At 39.5% G+C, this 18,066-nt stretch overlaps 1 protein-coding gene across 1 annotated transcript in view; it reads left to right on the forward strand.

Moving 5' to 3' along the window:
• The first annotated feature begins 275 nt into the window (after nucleotides 1-275).
• Nucleotides 276-18,066, forward strand: part of LOC111865421 (A-kinase anchor protein 1, mitochondrial) — a 123,413-nt gene continuing 105,622 nt past the window's right edge. Inside the window, exon 1 of the mRNA XM_023853444.2 lies at nucleotides 276-438. The gene's annotated coding sequence lies outside the window, so the exon portion shown is untranslated. The remainder of the gene's footprint in view (nucleotides 439-18,066) is intronic.

Here is an 18,066-nt window from a genome sequence, read left to right on the forward strand (position 1 = left end):
TGGTATGATCTGAGTCATCGAGATCAATTGCATTATTCGCAATAAAAATATGCGGAAATAATTATTTGGGTAACTCAGTATACAGTTCCATGTTTTACAAATATCTGAGTAAAATCATAAATGAAAGTATGGTTACAATTTTATGTTTTAGTGCGAACTTCATTCCTTTTTCCACCACCACTTTCAGTATAATATGTCGTAATTTGGATCTGGATCTATTTCTAACAGCTCTGATGTGTCTAGGCAGTGTTTGTATTTTGGCACGCTCGTCGCCATGTTATAATAGATGTGTTACACAAAAACATTGTACGCACGTGGAGGTGCTGTGTGTATTTCGGCGTTTTCTTGAAAACTGTCGTTCTTTGAAAGGTACCTGACGTTAAAGTAACAGAAGGTACTTTATTGCCATCAAGAAACATTTCGAGTAGTGGATTGTTGGTAAGTAGAGCACAACGAATTAACGTTTTTATGTATTTCACCACTATCGTTTCAGCCATGTCGTTTGCGAAGTTGGCTGTGGCAATTTTATTTCCAGGCTTACAATTCTCGGCAGGTATTCATATGATTTTAATTAAAATGCCCAACTTATTACTTTTACCGTAATGTTATTTCTGCATCCAGTGTTGAGTGCGAAGTTTTCAAATAGGTGGGGGCGTGACATTTTACAAGGTTTAGTACCCAAACATGTTTTAATATAGTGAAATTTTGTTATAAACGCTACTGAGTGTGATTAACCGTGTGTACTTCTAACAGTTTTCCGGTATGTGATGAAAGTGTTGTTGCATTAACTTCAACTAGCCACTATGTGCGAACAGTATATTACTGAAAATAATAGTTTGGTTTCATTTGCTTCGATAGCGTTGTAATTTGACGTGATGCAGTGTTCCCTATGACAAATAATGAACGGCTTCTTTGTCTTTTATGCCAACGTGTTATTTCTGATTCCCCACGAAGTCCTGATTAGAGAGTGACTGTCATAAGAACTTGGTTATGTAGTTACTCTGTGGAATGAAAGAACGATGTTCTTGACTGCTTACAACAAAATCTCTGAATGCTCCAAATCATGTGCATTGTATGTGTCACCTATTTGTTATATTAGTAATATTGACGGGTTTTGTCATTAGAATTAATGTTATTACAGAAAGTTTTGTACTATATGGATGACACATCTGTAAGCATTTTCTGACAAGCATTCATGAATTATCAGTACTTTAAAATAATTTTTTAGAAAGGCGCTGGTTTTGTAGCACCTTACATAATGTGCACTTAGTAATAAATTCTGATATAGATGTAGGATTTGAGGTTCCCCAAGACTACATGGTATTGTGTCAAGAAAGTAGAAATCATCTAACAGCCATATTTAAAACAGTCACTCATTCAGTAGTCATATTACCAGTTTAGAAATTTTCCATCTTTAAATAAAAGCTTCAGAGTCCATGACCGTAAATTATGATCTTCCATTTAAGTAGTTACTGGGACAGCCTCGTTAGTTGTTTACTGCTGGAGTTTAATAATTGATTGTGCCAATGTTAGAAATGTTAAATTTGTAATAGAAGTTCACTGCTGTTTGGCTTCAGTTGTATAAAGTGGGAACTCATTACTTAGTATGTATGGTAAGGGGAGTCAGGAATACTGCATCCTTTCTATACAGTATATGGTGTGGAATAATCCCCCCCCCCACACACACATTTATTACACAGAATCTGCAATAAATGTATATGTTCAATAAGTACTGGCTTGTGAATGAGTTTGCTCAGTGGCATAACTCATATGCAGTTGTCTAGTAGGCTCACTGCTAGTGCATTAGTGTGGCTTTCTAATTATCTGAATTCTTTTGTATTCCAATTTTTCTTTTATTTAACTGAGCACTTTGTTCATGGATCCTGTAGCTGTTTATGTAGCAAGGTGCATTCAGAATGGATCATTGTGTCTTGGATTGAATGGAATAATTTCAAGTGTAGAAGTGTTTGTGGGTGTTAGTAATGTAGTGATGAACTGGTTTGTTTCTTATGAGAAGGGAATTTCTTGACTGGGTAGCTACTAACATCAGTACCAGTACTCTGTTAAGGATTGTAAATGTTACATTTTCAATGCTGCTATAGTGAAGTTTGTGTTTATATTTTATTTCATAGTTTATGTTATGAAGCTGTCAGTATCTCAGACAGTATAATGTTGAATGGCATGATGGTAGCTGAGTAAGGAATTGAATAGGATGTGGAAGGAAGAGGTCATAACCTGACCAAAGTGCACTTTGCCTGTTGGGAGTAACGAAAATCATGAGCAACCACCATCAGGATATCTAGTGTACCTGGCAAAATACAGACCATGTACCTGCCCTGAATACAAGTCTAGAACATTACTATTAGAGCAGCTTGTCTGGTATACATGCTGGTAGAGAATGGCAAATAGAGTTATTGTGAAGTGTAATATTGGACATGCATGGAACCATTATTCTCCTGTACAGTATGTTCCGTAGTGAAACCGACAGACTTCACCATCAGGTTTGGGAAGTTATTCTAAGCAGAAAGCTAATATAAAGCATGGGTCGATTCAGCTTTGGTATTGTGATATGGACCAAAATGATTATTTGCCTTAGTTATGGTGTTATTGACTAAAACACCCATTATGATTGCAGTGAGCAACCTCCCACTGCATTTTTTTGTGTGTTGTTTACCGCTTGGAGGTGGAGAAATCATGGACATACAGTATTTTTACTACCTGATTGACATTTAATGTATGCATAATTAAATTTTACATTACACAAATATCAATTTCACATGTAAAAGTAAAGTAAAGGTATCCATGTAATAGGCCGTGGAGGCCCATAGGGTTGTGAGATTTGAGGTTCCCACATTTTCTAGACAATCGGCTGACAGATGATGGCAAGGTTGTCAGCCCTACGCACTGGCCGCCCTTTACCCCCAAAATTATTCCAAGAATATTCCTGATACTCATTTCTGTTAGAGGCTGAGTCAACCCCAAGGCCATAGTGCGGCTGGAAGGATTAGGTCAATTGAAAAAATCTAGTGACTTCTGGTGTATCTTTATGTAGCCATCTGATCTCCTTTGACACTTCTCAGTTTAAATTTTACAACTCTGTTTTTATGTTAAGAGTTGTTCAACAGAATAAAAATTAACTATTTTAGGAAAGAAGGTCTTTGGAATTTCTTTTGTGTCCTATCATACTTCAGCTTATTTTGAATATTAATGTGCACCAGAGTCATTCAGCCTTGGTTCTGAGTTTCCTAGTTCTGGTCCTTCAGCCAAGTTTGTTTTGTTGGCATTATATAATATAACCATTTTTCATTCCTTTGATGAAGTACCCTTTTCCACAGAGTGCATAAGTTAAATGTATGGTGGTGTTATGGCCTTTGATCTATCTACATTTCATCTCTGAAACAGAATTCATTTAGGTACAGTTTTATATTAATTCTCTACAACAAAAATTGTTGGGTAAATTTGACTTTGATTTGTGTTGGATTGATGTAACCCTCACATTATATACAGCCTTTATTTGAAAGTAAACCATAGTAGTTAGCTTTGTGGCCTTGCTGCTTTACCCAAGGGGAAATACACCTAAATTCATTGGATTGTCTGGGTTGACCCCAGAGTCAGTCTGGAAGCTATAGAGAAGAGAAAATCTTGCACTCCTGTGAATAAAACTCTGGCCATCCAGCTCGTAGCCTGCCACTGTACCGATTGAGCTATCCCAACCCCCTCTATTTGACAGTAACCCTTGCATTCACCTTCAGCTAGTGCTGAGGTCAAGAAAATGTGCATCTATATACTCACTCCCTCATGGGCCTTCATGGCATAATGCTTAATTAGTTACGCACAGGGACAACTTTACCTTATTATTATTATTATTATTATTATTATTATTATTATTATTATTAGTAGTAGTAGTAGTAGTAGTAGTACTAGCAGCAGCAGCAGTGGTAGTAGCAGCAGCAGCATAGTATTTTATTTGTATATGTTCTTCTGTCCAGGATTTTTAAATTTGTCACACATAACATCAAAGAATTGCGCTGTCACTGTGTTTAATTATTTAGGAACAGGTATTTAATGCAGAATTCGTAGACATAAATGTGGTCCACCTCGGTATGAAATTTCATGTTTCCAGCACGAGTGGTTCATTAGTTAGTGCTATCCTGCCAAAGGCATATATAGATTTCATGTAGCCGTTGTTTTCATGTCCCCCCCCCACCCAAAGTAATACGGAAAAGGGCTGCCAGTGATATTACTGGTTGCAGGATGTGTTAAAGTAAAGTGTTGGGGTAGCCACCAATACATAACGTCCACACCAAATTTCATCAGGATCCGCCTTCGAGTTTCTGTGAATATTATACAAAGAACGTAGAATAGTTGGTTTTATGCCACTGTTATGTGGTTACTTTGAGGTATAACTAACAGATTTAATGATGAAAAGTCAAGGGAACATTTGCTTAAATTCCAGTGCTCTAGCATCAGCATATATATAAATATGCTTGACAGAACGTGTAGAATACTATACATTGTTTCATATCATGTTTAATTTGTTTGTTGTAAAATACGAAAGAATGGATAAATTTAAAAGAATTTACAACCAAAGTTAGGACCAAATATATATCTCATTAGAGTAAAGATATGGTCCCTTTTGGATTGTGATCTGCCGGGTTATGACATGACATAGTATCAGTAACAAAATGCCATTCTTTTTAAGTGGTTTTCCATGTTTTAGTTATAACATTAATAGGAATTAAGCAAAATTATCCTTCAATATTTGCATATTTGTACATGTTTTCGCATTTTTCTTTTCTTGTAAAGTGTATTGAGCGGAAGTTGGTTATATGACTCAAGAAGGATGAAAATGGAAGTTGTGACATGGTTCGAGCACTAAGTCGGTAGGGGTTTTCAGAATTCCAGATAGGCATGAAACAAGAAGGATGAAGAAAAAAGCACATTCATACATCTTCAGCCATTTGCTTTTGGAATTGCATCATAGACTCGTTTAAGCTGACATTAAAAGGGAAGACAGTAGTACTACTTCACAAGCTTAAACTCGTTGTAATGAAGATTTACATATGTGACATAGACGGTGTTTGAATTGGTGAATAGATTTAGTGACCACTTCACTCACTCATGGAGATGAGCCCTTCTTGAGAATCTGCCAGTTGTGCAGCTGCTCAAGAACTTCCCAGCATTTTATGGAACCCAAAGATTCATTACCATGTTCACAAGAGCCCTCCAGCGGTCCCTATCCTGATCCAAATCAATCCAATCCATACAATCCCATCCTATATCTCTGAGGTCCATTTTAATATTGTCCACCCACGTATGCCTTGGTCTTCCCAGTGGTCTCTTTCCTTCCAACTTTCCCAGCAGTATCCTATATGCATTTCTCCTGTCCCCCATTCTTGCTACATGCCATGCCAACCTCATCCTCTTTGACTTGATCATTCTAATTATACTTGAGGAACCGTACAAGTTATGAAGCTCCTCATTATGTAGTTTTCTCCACCCTCCTGTCATTTCATCTTTCTTCGGTCCAAATATTCTCAACACCCTGTTCTCAAACACCCTCAGTCTGTGTTCCTTGCTTAATGCCAGGGATCAAGTTTCACACCCATACAGAATCACGGGCAAAATTATAGTTTTGTACATGTATATTGTAATTTTTATGTTTTTGGACAGCAGACGAGAAGGCAAAAGGCTCCGGACTGAATGTTGGCAAACATTATCCGAGTTCAATTTCCTCCTGAATAAGGTTTGAATTTGTTATGGTCATTCCCAAATATCTGAACTGTGCCACATTTTGAGAGCATCTGTTACCTGTCTTTATGTCCTGATATTGCCATGCATTTTGGTGATGATATACCAACATATAGTTAATTTTCTCTGTTTACTTCTAGACCAATCTCCTTACTAGCGTCAATTAAAGTTTGTATGTTTCTCTTCATGATATATATATATATATATATTATCACCCAGTAGATTCACATCATCAGCATAGCCCAACAGCTGATGTGTCCCATTTAGTTTCAGTCCCACCTGGTTTCCCTTGACCTTCCTAATTGCATNCAATTTCAGCCCGGTTTTCTTGGGCCTTCCTAATGGCATTTTCGAAAGAAAAGTTGAATCGCAGTGGCGATAAAGCATCTCCCTGTTTTAAACTATTCTGGATACGAAAATTATCAGACAAATATATACCTGTACGGACTTTACCATACGTTTCGTTTAAACACGTTTTAATCAACCTGACTATTTTCATGGGTATTCTGAACTCTGTCAGAATATTGTACAGTACATCCCTCATAACTGAATCATAGGCTTTCTTGAACTTTGTGAATAGCTGATTTTATTGACCACTTATAGGTCCTAACTACAAATAACTGTTCCCACACTTTTAGTGTTCTGAGTCTGTTTTTAATAATGGCTATTTCTCTGCTTCCGGCTCAAGTCCTCTCTTCATATACACTTGTACAGAACTCAGTATCAGCTGACTAAGTCAAAGTTAAAGTCACATTGCGACTGACGGTCAGTCAGTAAGTCATGGTGTCGGGTCTCATCATGTTCTCATGACCAGATATTTATTACTCTTTGAGAGTTATGGTCTTGTTTTTGTGGGGCGCCCTCTGACGAGATTACGAGTATATATTCTGCTGGTCCTTGCCAGCGCACTCTTTCTCGGGTCCAAGTCCCTTGGGACTTCAGACCATATTTTACTGTCTCAGATTTGAGACTTCCCTTTTCGTCGCCTCCTACGACTCGCAGGGTCACGGCGAAGGTATTAGACTCAGTAAGTCAAAGTCACATTGCGACCAACGATCAGTCAGTCAGTAATTCTTGGTGTCGATCCCCATCTGGGGCTCATGACCAGATATTTATAACTGTTTGACAGTTATGGTCTTCTTTTTGTGTGGCGCGCCCTCTGACGAAAGGACGTGTCTGTCTTTTGTGTATGCTGCTGGTCCTTGCCAGCGCAGTCTTTCTCGGATCAGAGTCCCTTGATTCGCGACCATATTTTACTGTCTCAGATTTGAGACTTCCCTTTTCGTCGCCTCCCACGACTCGCAGGGCCACGGTAGAGGTATTCGACCCCGCCTCCACAAGAGTAAGCTCCAAATGTCCCAGTTATAATATTTTGACACGGACCACATAGAAAACACAGTTTTCTATTGTTGCGTGCGTGTATGTTAATTGTTTGACAGTTTTGCTTTCCGGTCACACTGTGGCTCTGCTGTAAATTGTTTGTTGTTCCTTCAAATTAAAATTACATTTCAGGAATTCGCCCAGATGTATTACGTTCATGCACTTGTAAGCCAACCCACAGAAATCTACGCGTTAAAGGTTTCTTTGCAATGGCAACAAACGCGTTAAGAACTGAAAAATTTATTTACTTTTATTATAACAATCATCCTTAAGTTCGGGTTCGTTTTTATTTCCTTCTTGTACTTCGAAACAAAATGTAGTATGCCATATTCAGATTGGCCATTAACATTGTTGAAATAAATTATTACAAATATCAATAACTGTTATGGGAGCACGCGGTAGCGTAGTTGATTGAGGCACTATGCTGCAAGCCGGGAGGTCGTGTCTTCGATTCTCGACGAGGTCATTGGATTTTCAGTTGACGTAATTCTTGCAGCCGCACTGTGGCCCTGGAGTCGACTCTGCTTCTATCAGAAATGAGCATTAGGAATCTTACTGGGTCCTAAAGGAGGACCGTCGCGTAAGGCTGGCATCCTCACCGCCAACGGTGAGCCGATTATCTAGAAAATGTGGGAGCCCCGACGTCTCTCAACCCTATGGGCCTCCATGGCCTATTGCAGGGATAGCTTTACCATTTTTAATGGCTGTTGGATAAAATTCCTTGGGACACAAAAAGAAGCTTATCTGGGGAAGGGTGGGTACTTGGCGATATCGGGAGTCTGTAGGAGATGCGAGGTGGGGATGGTAAAGAACAAATGGCGTGGGTGTGAAATATTTAAAATGTTAAAATGATTAATTGGGAAATATTTTAAAGAAGCGAGCGCTGCTTGTTTCAAATTGCCCAGTATTTGTTTGAAAGTACCGATGAATATATTTTGTGATGTTGATATGCGGGGTCCCTCGAAAGCACAGGGAGGTCGCTCCACTTTCCCTGCCAGTGGAGGCTCTGATCGTGCCTGACTAGTTTTGGCAAATGACATCGCATTTAGTATGTTCGCATTCTTAGGTTGAGTTAGTCCATGTTATGTAGAGGATTTTGACATCTGTCTTTGCCAGTTTCGTTCCCCTTCTGTGCCTGAAAGAGTAATTTGTGCTACAAGTATTTAGTACATCATTTGCACCTTTCTGTGTCATATTTAAAATTATATGAAGTAACGCTCTATGCCTGTAATTGTATTTAACACGCTGTTACTGTACTGCGCCGCTATGCTTGTTTCATAGTCGTTTTGTTCATGTCCTTTTCTTGGTTTCAGTGTTTTCCTGATTCAGTCGGGTTCAGCACTCCGACTCACGGAAGAAACTTAGATTATTTAATGCTGCTTTTTTATTGAATGTGTTAGAGAACAACTGGAGTAGGATAGCGAATGGTCGTGAATTGGAAGTCATGTGGAAGGAAGCAGTTGTGACACGTGACACACTGCCCAGTATTTCCCCGAGCGAACTGACGAAAAACATTCTGGGAATAAATATTCGCCTAGTTTCGTTTCACTATAAGTTTAGTGTTTGATACAAGTAGTAGAAAAAGGTAACTATGTGTAATGCAAACAGTAAAATGATAATGAAAACTGGATGGTTGTACAGCTAGAGTTGTGCATGCAGTAATACAGTCTAAAGTGGTAAAGTTATTATAAATACTAACCATTCCGTCCAATGTGACATAAGTTATCCTTAGTGTTTCAATGTAAAAACACGAAACCCTAAAGAAACCATCTTGCGCCCTTGCTTGTCCGCAGTATATTTTCTTGCTGTACGGCCGCTGACATTGTATGTAAATCAGACTGTACTAATTCCACGATGACAGGTATTATAATGTACTCTTTTACATAAATATTTAATGAAAAGATTTGCAATCCTGGAGACGTAATCTTCTAGTAGTTTCGAAATGTGACTTTATATTTACTTTTGATAGTGGCTATAGACGGGTTTCTGGATTGATGACCGGATTTATTGAACTCTTTGATACATCGCGTGACTGTACTTTACAGTTCACTGTTAGTTAGTTACTTATTTAGAGAGGGTGGGTTTCCCCATGCACCGCGACCAGTTTGATCTATTGTGCTTCCCTGTATGATATTCTACCAGTCTCTATACCCTACTGATAAATGGTGCGTACCATCAGTCCCGCCGAGCAAGCGAGTTCGGCCACTTGCTTAGCGATGTCTATAATGCTTCCCCCATCTATCAGAGGCCTTAGAGACTCTTGTTGGGCGGGAAACTTCCTGGAATTTGGCTTAGTGATCCCCTTTGGGGATATGAGGTTCTTTTACGTGCCGTAAAGTTACGACACGGGACACACAGCTTAAAGTCCCTCCCGGAGGACTTGTTCCCTGAATTTTTCCGCCCCTAAAAATTCGACGACCTCCGCCGGGTATTTGAACCCGCGTACCACGAGTCATGAGGTGGGAACGTTACCTCTAGACTACGGAGGCCGCTTTACAGTTCACTGTTACTCCCACAATAATTTCCAGAGTCACGCCTTTACTGCCGTTATTTGGTAGTACCTTTCAACGGTGGGTTCCCGAACTGTCCCCGGGACTGTTGTATAATTGCTTGTTTCGCGATCGTTTCCTAGCAACGGTCTACATGCCACAGTGTGTAAAAGGGGTCTGTTAAAGGACTGTAAGTGGTATTATATCCATGAAATGAGTGTTTAGATAAGATAAAGCTGATGACCATATAAAGAATTTGAGCGGCCGCTGTTTTCGTCTACTGAAAGGAGGCATTTGTGAGATACACTGTTGAAAGTGCCTCATTTGGCATGGTTTTCCCGCTAAGTAACATCACAATCGGTTCAAGTAATAGTGAAGTTGGGCCGCGCAATAGCTCAAGCGGTTAGTCGCTAGCTTCCCACCGCGGCAACTCGGGTTCGTTCCCGGGTCTGGTCAAGTGGGATTTGTGGTGGACAAAGTGGCGATGGGGCAGCAGATTTTCTCCGAGTACTTCGGTTTCCCCTGCCAATCTTCATTCCACCAATTGCTTCACAATCACCCTCACCTATCATCTGGGGCTGGTACAATAAACCAGAAGTGGCCGCAGTACAAGGGGCTTAGTCCCACCCTCTAGCAATAAAAAAATAATAATAGTGAAGTTGTTACCTCAACAATTTGAGAAAGTTCAATGTTAGTATTACTTATGGGGAGGATTTATTATGCTGTTGAGATGGCCTCAGGTGTCATGTTATACATAACGAAGTTTCATGACTGTAGGTTCAGGCGTTCAAGTAATAGTAAGGCCATTTCCTCAAAAAATCGAGAGCTTCAGTGCTGCTATTGCTGATGGAAATATGGGTATAGGTGTTCAAAAGTTGGGGGGGGGGGGNGCAAGGTGATCGCACAAGTCTACTTTTTTTTTTTCAAAATAAGGAAATTGGGCTAAAAATTGTAACAGGAATGCTGACTCCTCGACCTCGGCGTCCAGTAAGCTATAGGTTCAAATAATGATTAAACATACAAAGTAATTTTTACTATGTTTCAAGGTGTAGTTTTTGATGATTGATACTCTCTTACTAGGCCTATATATATGATCAGATAATTCTCCAAATAGATCGAACTTATTTTAGTGCAGATGCTGGTTTACATTCAGTCTGTAATCAGATTTACTGAGATTCTAGCGTCATACTTTTTAAATCGGCGACAAAAAAATATATATATATACTTTTGTTCTGGGGAACTGCAGATTTTCATTTGTGTCTGTATTTGAAAACTTCGAATTAAATACAGTCGGAAAGTTTAAGTGATCTTCAGTAATGTAACGTTCATATTGGGTTTCTTTCTAATGAGTTGGTTTTGTAAGTTATTAATGGGAGGCAAATGCAGTGGAATTTTTACAAGGCTCATTTTCTGAATAGCATATGGACAGTTTTTCCTTCAGTTCTAGGGTTTCAGAAACTCAACTTGATCGTCCTCTGTGTGAAATAATGAACATATAAGATAATTCAGAAAATATTTCAGTTTAGTTGTAGTTGCCTATTGTCTGCTGTACCCATTTGGGATGTAGGGAATTCCCAGGTTACTCCTTTGCCAAGGCTAAGAGCATTAACTTAATTGTTTTAGTAATATTGGGGCCATTCTTCAGAATTTCCATATTTTATAGCTCAGATTGGAGTTCCTCTTTGGATTTAATACTTTCATTTTATCATGCGTTAAATATGGTATCAGCCATTTGTTGCGCAGAATTATTAAAATGAACATAATACGTGTATTGACACAAAATACAGTGTGCAGCTTGAATAATGCATAAGTTCGTGAGATAAAAATGTTTATTTGGCGTATCGCGACACGTTGGATAAAGAGTTGTCTTATCCGTTAAACAAACCTACTTTTGAAATATTGTGATCATATAGGCCTAGGTTATGCCAGTTACTTAACTAGCGCTCAGACACGTTTTTGTCGCAGTCCATGATCAGTTACGGCTGCAGATTATATTATCTAAAATAATTTGGTATAAAGATGTACAGTAAAATATCGAGGAATTCTGATAGTTTCGAAATTCATGCAGTCTGTGGTGGAGTATAAATGTTTACGAGAAGTGCCATATTTGGTTACGAATTGAATTTCAGGATCTGGTGGTTAACACCGTACAGTTTGAACTCAGTATAGTATAGCAGCCTTACTTGGCATTACCATGCCCTTCATATAGTATCGGTAGTGCGTTTGTCAGATATGGTTTGTTCGGACGGGAGCATAGGTTGAGAATAAGAACTGTTGATCCTCTATGACCAGTAGATATATTTTCAGTGTGCAAGATTGTGTACAGAATCCAGGCAGGGCTACACGTCATATGCTGATGTTCTTCAAGATGTAACAAGATGATGGTCCATGTTACTAAGTGTTCACTGGAGCAAGTTTGTACAGTTTGAGCATCTAAGGAATTTTTGACATTGTCTGCTGCCCCAACTGTATAAAGGTAACTCATCTAGCAGGATTCCTCTTTGATTTCGGCCGTCGTGTTGGTGTCGCCGCGGCCGCTGTTATTGTAGAGGTTTGGCTTCTGACAAAGACTTCGCGCTTTTTGTTCCTTCTGCTTGTGTGCTCGCATGCCTGTATCCTTTTATGTGAATTTCGGGTCACACCCGAATCCCAGATTGAAGTATGCCGACATTTTGTATCTCAAGGATCCTCGATTACTGAACATTTTCAACAGTTTTTCAGTGACGATTATGATGATGAGAACAATGCTAACAGTCATGGAGATGTGCACTATGTACCTCATTGGAGCTTACATATTTACGAAGTGCTTTCTTTGAGATTTTGCAAACGTCGCCTAAATTAATTGCAGTTGATGTTGCAGACGTAATAAATTTCACAGAAGTGGCATGAGTTTCCCTTGCATTTCGTTAAACATACATTACGTAAACTGTTTGAAATATTAGTTGGAAATCCTAATGTGATCTATATTTTATTATCGATCGGTGCGTGAAGCCGGCCGCTCTCACCTCCATCTAGTGCCGAGGTTAAGAATGGTGGAGCTGTACCTCCACTTCCCATACGTCTGCATGTCTTAGTGCTTGTTTAATTAAGCACACGAAATATTTATATTTTGTTGCGTACAAACCTATTTGTTTTTGCTACCTTGGGCCGTTTTTGAGGAAACGATAAGTTCGATTTGGGCGACGTGTGAAGTGGGGCTAAGCTTTGTACGTAATGAATTCGTACCATGTTAAACGCAACGAAGCTGAGATATTTTACTCGCTTAAATATCGAAGGCCATAAGAATTATGAAGTATATATTTCTATATTGTATGATATCCGTTAATTTTCCATTGAGGTATTCGTATTTAACGCAGTTCATCTCGTTATTAGACTGTTGAACAAATTACTCCCCGTATCGCAGTTTGTGTCTGTCATACGTAAATAAAGATAACTGGGCCAGGATTACGAACCAGCCAGGATCAAGTTAGCGATATGACTGTGCTTGACGTGTTCCCCCCCCCCCTCCGAGCTTCTTCCGGAATGGAAAGGCAATCTCAATCATCTCAATTTCATTGGGAAGGGTGCACATAGCCTGTAACTTGTAAAGTTTTGTTTACTTTCTCATCTAAGTACGTTATTTTTGGACATGTGTTATACGTGGTACAGTCATTACGTACGTGGACTGTAGTCAGCTGCACATCGGCCCTCAAAATAGTTGCCGTTGGCCGCTTTGCAAGCCTGCTAACGTTGATATAGCTGCCGATAACATTACTGAAACATATTGGCAGGAAATTCCCGTTCGGCATCTCTTATGGCATTAACGACCTCCTCGGACGACTTAAATCTACGACCACGTAGCTTTGCTTTCAAGCGGAGAAAGAGAAAGAAATCGCACGGTGCGAGATCAGGTGAGTACGGAGGGTGTGGCAAAACGGTGACCTGTTGCCTTGCTAGTTCCCCTTGGACAAGAACAGAGCGATGTGCAGGGGCGTTGTCGTATAGCAACAACCATTTCTTCCTACGCCAAACGTTTCGCTGAGGGATTTTCCTAGTTTCTGGCAGAACTTGATGTTTGCCCGTTGTTCGAACTGCCACATTTTCGATTTTCGCCACTTGCATGTAACTGCAGTTCCACAATAGAGGCCATAGTTCGGTTTACTCTGTTTGCATACAACTGTCTCTTGCGGTGACGAGAGATGAACTGACAGGGCATCATATCGTGTCTCAACCTATTCATTGTAGTGCACTGCAACGACGCTTTGCGGTCAGTCCACGAACTTATTGACTATGGTAGTATATTAAGAAATATTAAAGTCCCTGTTCCACTGTCACATAGAGGATTTAGAAACAGGGGCAGGCAATCCTGCGTAGTTCATGATGAAACCACAATTCGTTGATGTAGTGCTCCTTCAAAGCATGTTACCATATTAATTCACCTGTTATGTTACTGTGATTTGTCTTCATCATACCAAAATATGTCAGTGGTTTGCAGTGTTATTTCCCAGCTCTGTCAAAATAGCATAATTAGGAGCTGCATAATTATCACTAGTCTGTCAGCTTACAAACTTCAGTACCCGACATCATATGACATAAGTGGTGTTAACTAACCAACTCCATGGAGCAGATGTGTCTTCAGAAGCCAGTACTCATAGTTGCTCTACTAGTCAAGAAGTTCCTCCTTTTTTTGGAACTCGGAATATTCATTGCCGAGTTCACAAGAGCCTACCACTGTTCCCTATCTAGATGTATCCAGTTCATACCTTCGTACCCTATTTCTTTAAGATCCATTTTAATAGTATCCTCCCATCTGTACCTAGGTATTCTGAATGGTCTCATCGTTTCGGTGTTTTGGATATAAATTTTGTATACACTTGTAATATCTCCCATTCGTGCTACATGGCTCCCCATTTTATTCTTCGTGATTTTATTACCCCTATACTATTTAGTGGCAGGTCACGGTAGCCAAGCGGTGTAGGGCATGTACTGTCTTCTCTCGCTTGGAAACAGGGATCGTGGGTTCGAATCCCACTCAGGGCATGAATGTCTAGTTTGTGTGTGTGTGCGTTTTTCTGTGTTTGTGTATAGGTGGAGGTCTTGCGACGAACTGATCACCCGCCCAGGGAGTCCCACCGAATGTCGAACCCCTCTCCACATTGACATCCCATCTTCAACTCATCTCTCTCCCACTCGAGGACCCATCTCATCCCCACGACATAATCCTTAAGATCTAGAAAAACCGAAGTGAACGGAGAAGTTCATGGAGGTAGGCCTAGGCCCACTGGGGCTGTAATGCCAAGGAAAAAAAATACTATTTAGTGAAGGGTACAAATTATGCAGTTTTTTTTTCGAGTCTCCTACCAGTGCCTCCCTATTACTTCAAAATATTCTTCTTAGCGCCCTTGTTTTCAGATATTATCAATCTGTGAAAAGTTCTGTATTCATAACCACTGCTGTGAGAACTTCAACCCCTACATTCCAAACGAGTGTCCATTCAATAATGCCAGAGGAGCAAAATATTTGTGATCGTATCTATGTTCACTGCAATCACCGAATGAAGTTAATTTCTATACTACTGATTTTCTTTGAATCAGGTAACAGAGAGACTCGAATAGATTGCAGTCCTAGAGCACCGAGGTTCCGTCGAAATCTTCCTCTGAAATTTCACTATTTCAGTGATATTACTTTCCATGTGTTATATTGTAAGGATTTTTAGTAAGTACCTTCGAGTTCCTTTTACACTCGTATTTATTATTTCGGCATAGGCACGTGTTACTCACGATTTTATATGCTTCATTCTGTACCTGTATTGCAGTTATGAATCGATTGGAGTGTTTTACATAGAAACCAGCCGTCGCAAATTCAGTCCACAGCTATTACAGACGTGCCGTCCTGTGTAGCCACAATGTACGAGTATAGTTACTTTACTTATGGAGCTGAGCCCTTCTTGAGAAGCCGCCAATCAAGCAGCCAATCAAGAATTTCCCAGCCACAATGTATACATGTATAAACACTGCGGTCATGTATACGAAGTAGAAAGATCATACGGAAGTATTTCTTGGGGAAACATGTTAATTAAATTTTATGTGATAACACTTAAGCGACTCTGTGATTTTTAAACACCGCTCATAGACACTTCTCTCGAAACAGATTATAAAGTATGGTCAGAACATTCAGTAAAATTGAAACAATATCGTTAATTACCCCCGTTTGGAAGCTGCGTCTTATCGACTGAATTATTTGGGCAATATCAACAAGTGTAACAAAACTACTCCTTAGTCAGTCAGCGAGGTGAGGATGATTGTTTTGTATATCCCCGACTTCATATTTGTACAGGGTAATTCTGGAAGCCCCGACAATAATTTAGAATCATTCTGTAGACTAATACATGGTTGCAAGGGTAGTGTGACTCTAAAGTATTGTCGGGGTTTTTCGGAGGGACATGAATTGACCTATGTTTCCTTATTTTTAAGTCTGATTGTTGGAAAACAAGTTCTTAAACTCAATTATTGTGAAATAATTTATTTTAACGTGCCGTATTGTACAAGTTGATCAGGTGTAAGTTTCTGCAGTTTCCGTTTAGATCACAATCCTCTGACGCTGTAAATTCAGAAGAATGTAATTAAGTTATGGTGTTGCTTTGCGTTGCATGACATGCCTTTGAGTATTATAAAATTTCACGACGAAGCTCTACAAGTGGCGGATTCTCAAGAAGAGTTCATCTCCATGAAGTTGGTTAAGAGCAGATTAAGCTCGGAGAAGGCTTGTTACCTTTCAGTTCAGTATCTTTTGTCTTCCTGTCTCCAATCTAAAAACGTAAGTATTAAAATGTATAAAAATTAATTTTGTTTGTTGTTTGTGCGACTGTAACTTTGTTTCTCACCCTAAGAGAAAGACATTGTGGGTGTCTTGACGTCAGGTTACTAAGAAGAATGTTAGACCTAAGAGGGAGGAAGTAGCAGGACAACGGAGACCGTTGCATAATGAGTACCTTCATAATTTCAATGATCAGTAAATATTAGGATGAGTGACTAGAGAGGCTTGAAAAGGTGGGGCATGCATGAGAAAGATGAAAAATGGTTACAAAATTTAGTAGGACACGCAGATTGAATGATATTATTTGGAAGACTCAGGTGTTTTATCAGATGATAATATTAAAGCGAGTCTTAAAAAAAAAAGGATATAGCTCAGGCTTTTGGGTTCTGCCTTTCATCGCGTAGATCCGTGTTGTGTCCCAACTGTCGATGTGAAATTTGCGGTGAGTGAAGTGACATCGGAGGAGGCTTTCCTTCGATTTTATTTTCCGGTTCCTTCTGCTAATATGAGAATATGAAATGTCGTTACTAATAGATGACAGTGTAAGGGCCGAGTTCAGATGGCGTTTGTTTACAGTGATTACGTGATAGTGGGCCCAACTGGGTGCATACCAGTCAGTCTTAACCTCGACTGTTAATCATACCACACTTGAAACTGAGCAGAAACTTACACGGCAAGACATTCTGGTAGCAGTTGTCCAAACAAGTGTGCTGAAGCGTTAACGCTGTATTCGGCAGGTTGGAGGATCGAATCTGAGCCGGAACGTCGATTATCCTGACCGTGATATTTCGTGTCCTTCAGTTTCTCCAGGCAAAAGCCGAAATGGTACCTCAAATAAGGCCACGACCGTTTCCATGCTATCTAATTTCCAGTCCATTCGTTAATCATCCAATTATTCAATGTTTTAAAATCAGAGTAACTGATAGTCCCGTTAAATAAGTAAATAAGCAATTGAAGGACATTATTTGACCTTTTAGTACACTGGGTATGCCATTGGCACGTTAAAAACGCCAGTTGTATATGAAACCCAGATTACATAGCAGACATGTGGGTTGCTTGACCTGTTGAGGTCACATTCGCGTATTATTTTATATTGCTTCAGAAGAAGACTTCGCACTTCGTGTTAAGAAATGAAGTAACTCGTATAGGGATTGACGTTGATGTTTTTTAAATAAATCAGTTATTAACTATACGACTACCGCCCAGAACTCCCGATTCAGCCAAGACGTTGGTCAGGGAAACATGCGACGTAACATCTTCAGAATAGAATTTGTACCTGTTTTTCTCTGTACGCCCAGGCTTTCAGTGTCACGTTTCGCCTGTCGATGCCATCTCTTTGCATTATGCGTAATTTTAAACCTTCCGTGCCTTCCGTATTTTTATTTTATATTTTTTAGCAGTATATTCTCTTAATTATTGAAAACGTAAGAACATGTTTGTGTTGTTACAGCTTGACTACTGAAATGGTAAGAGGGAGCAATTAACTTTCAAACACCAACTGAGAATTTTTGTTATTGCAATACAAATTTCGTCTTGCCACGAATTTTCTTTTCGTGCATTCAATGAAGAACTTCCTGCGGGAACTGATAAACAAGTTTTATACGTTCTAGTATTTATGTAACCATACAGCTGAGAACTGCAAATAAATAAA

The sequence above is a fragment of the Cryptotermes secundus genome, unplaced genomic scaffold (assembly GCF_002891405.2).
Source record: "Cryptotermes secundus unplaced genomic scaffold, Csec_1.0 scaffold343, whole genome shotgun sequence".
Lineage (NCBI taxonomy): Eukaryota > Metazoa > Arthropoda > Insecta > Blattodea > Kalotermitidae > Cryptotermes > Cryptotermes secundus.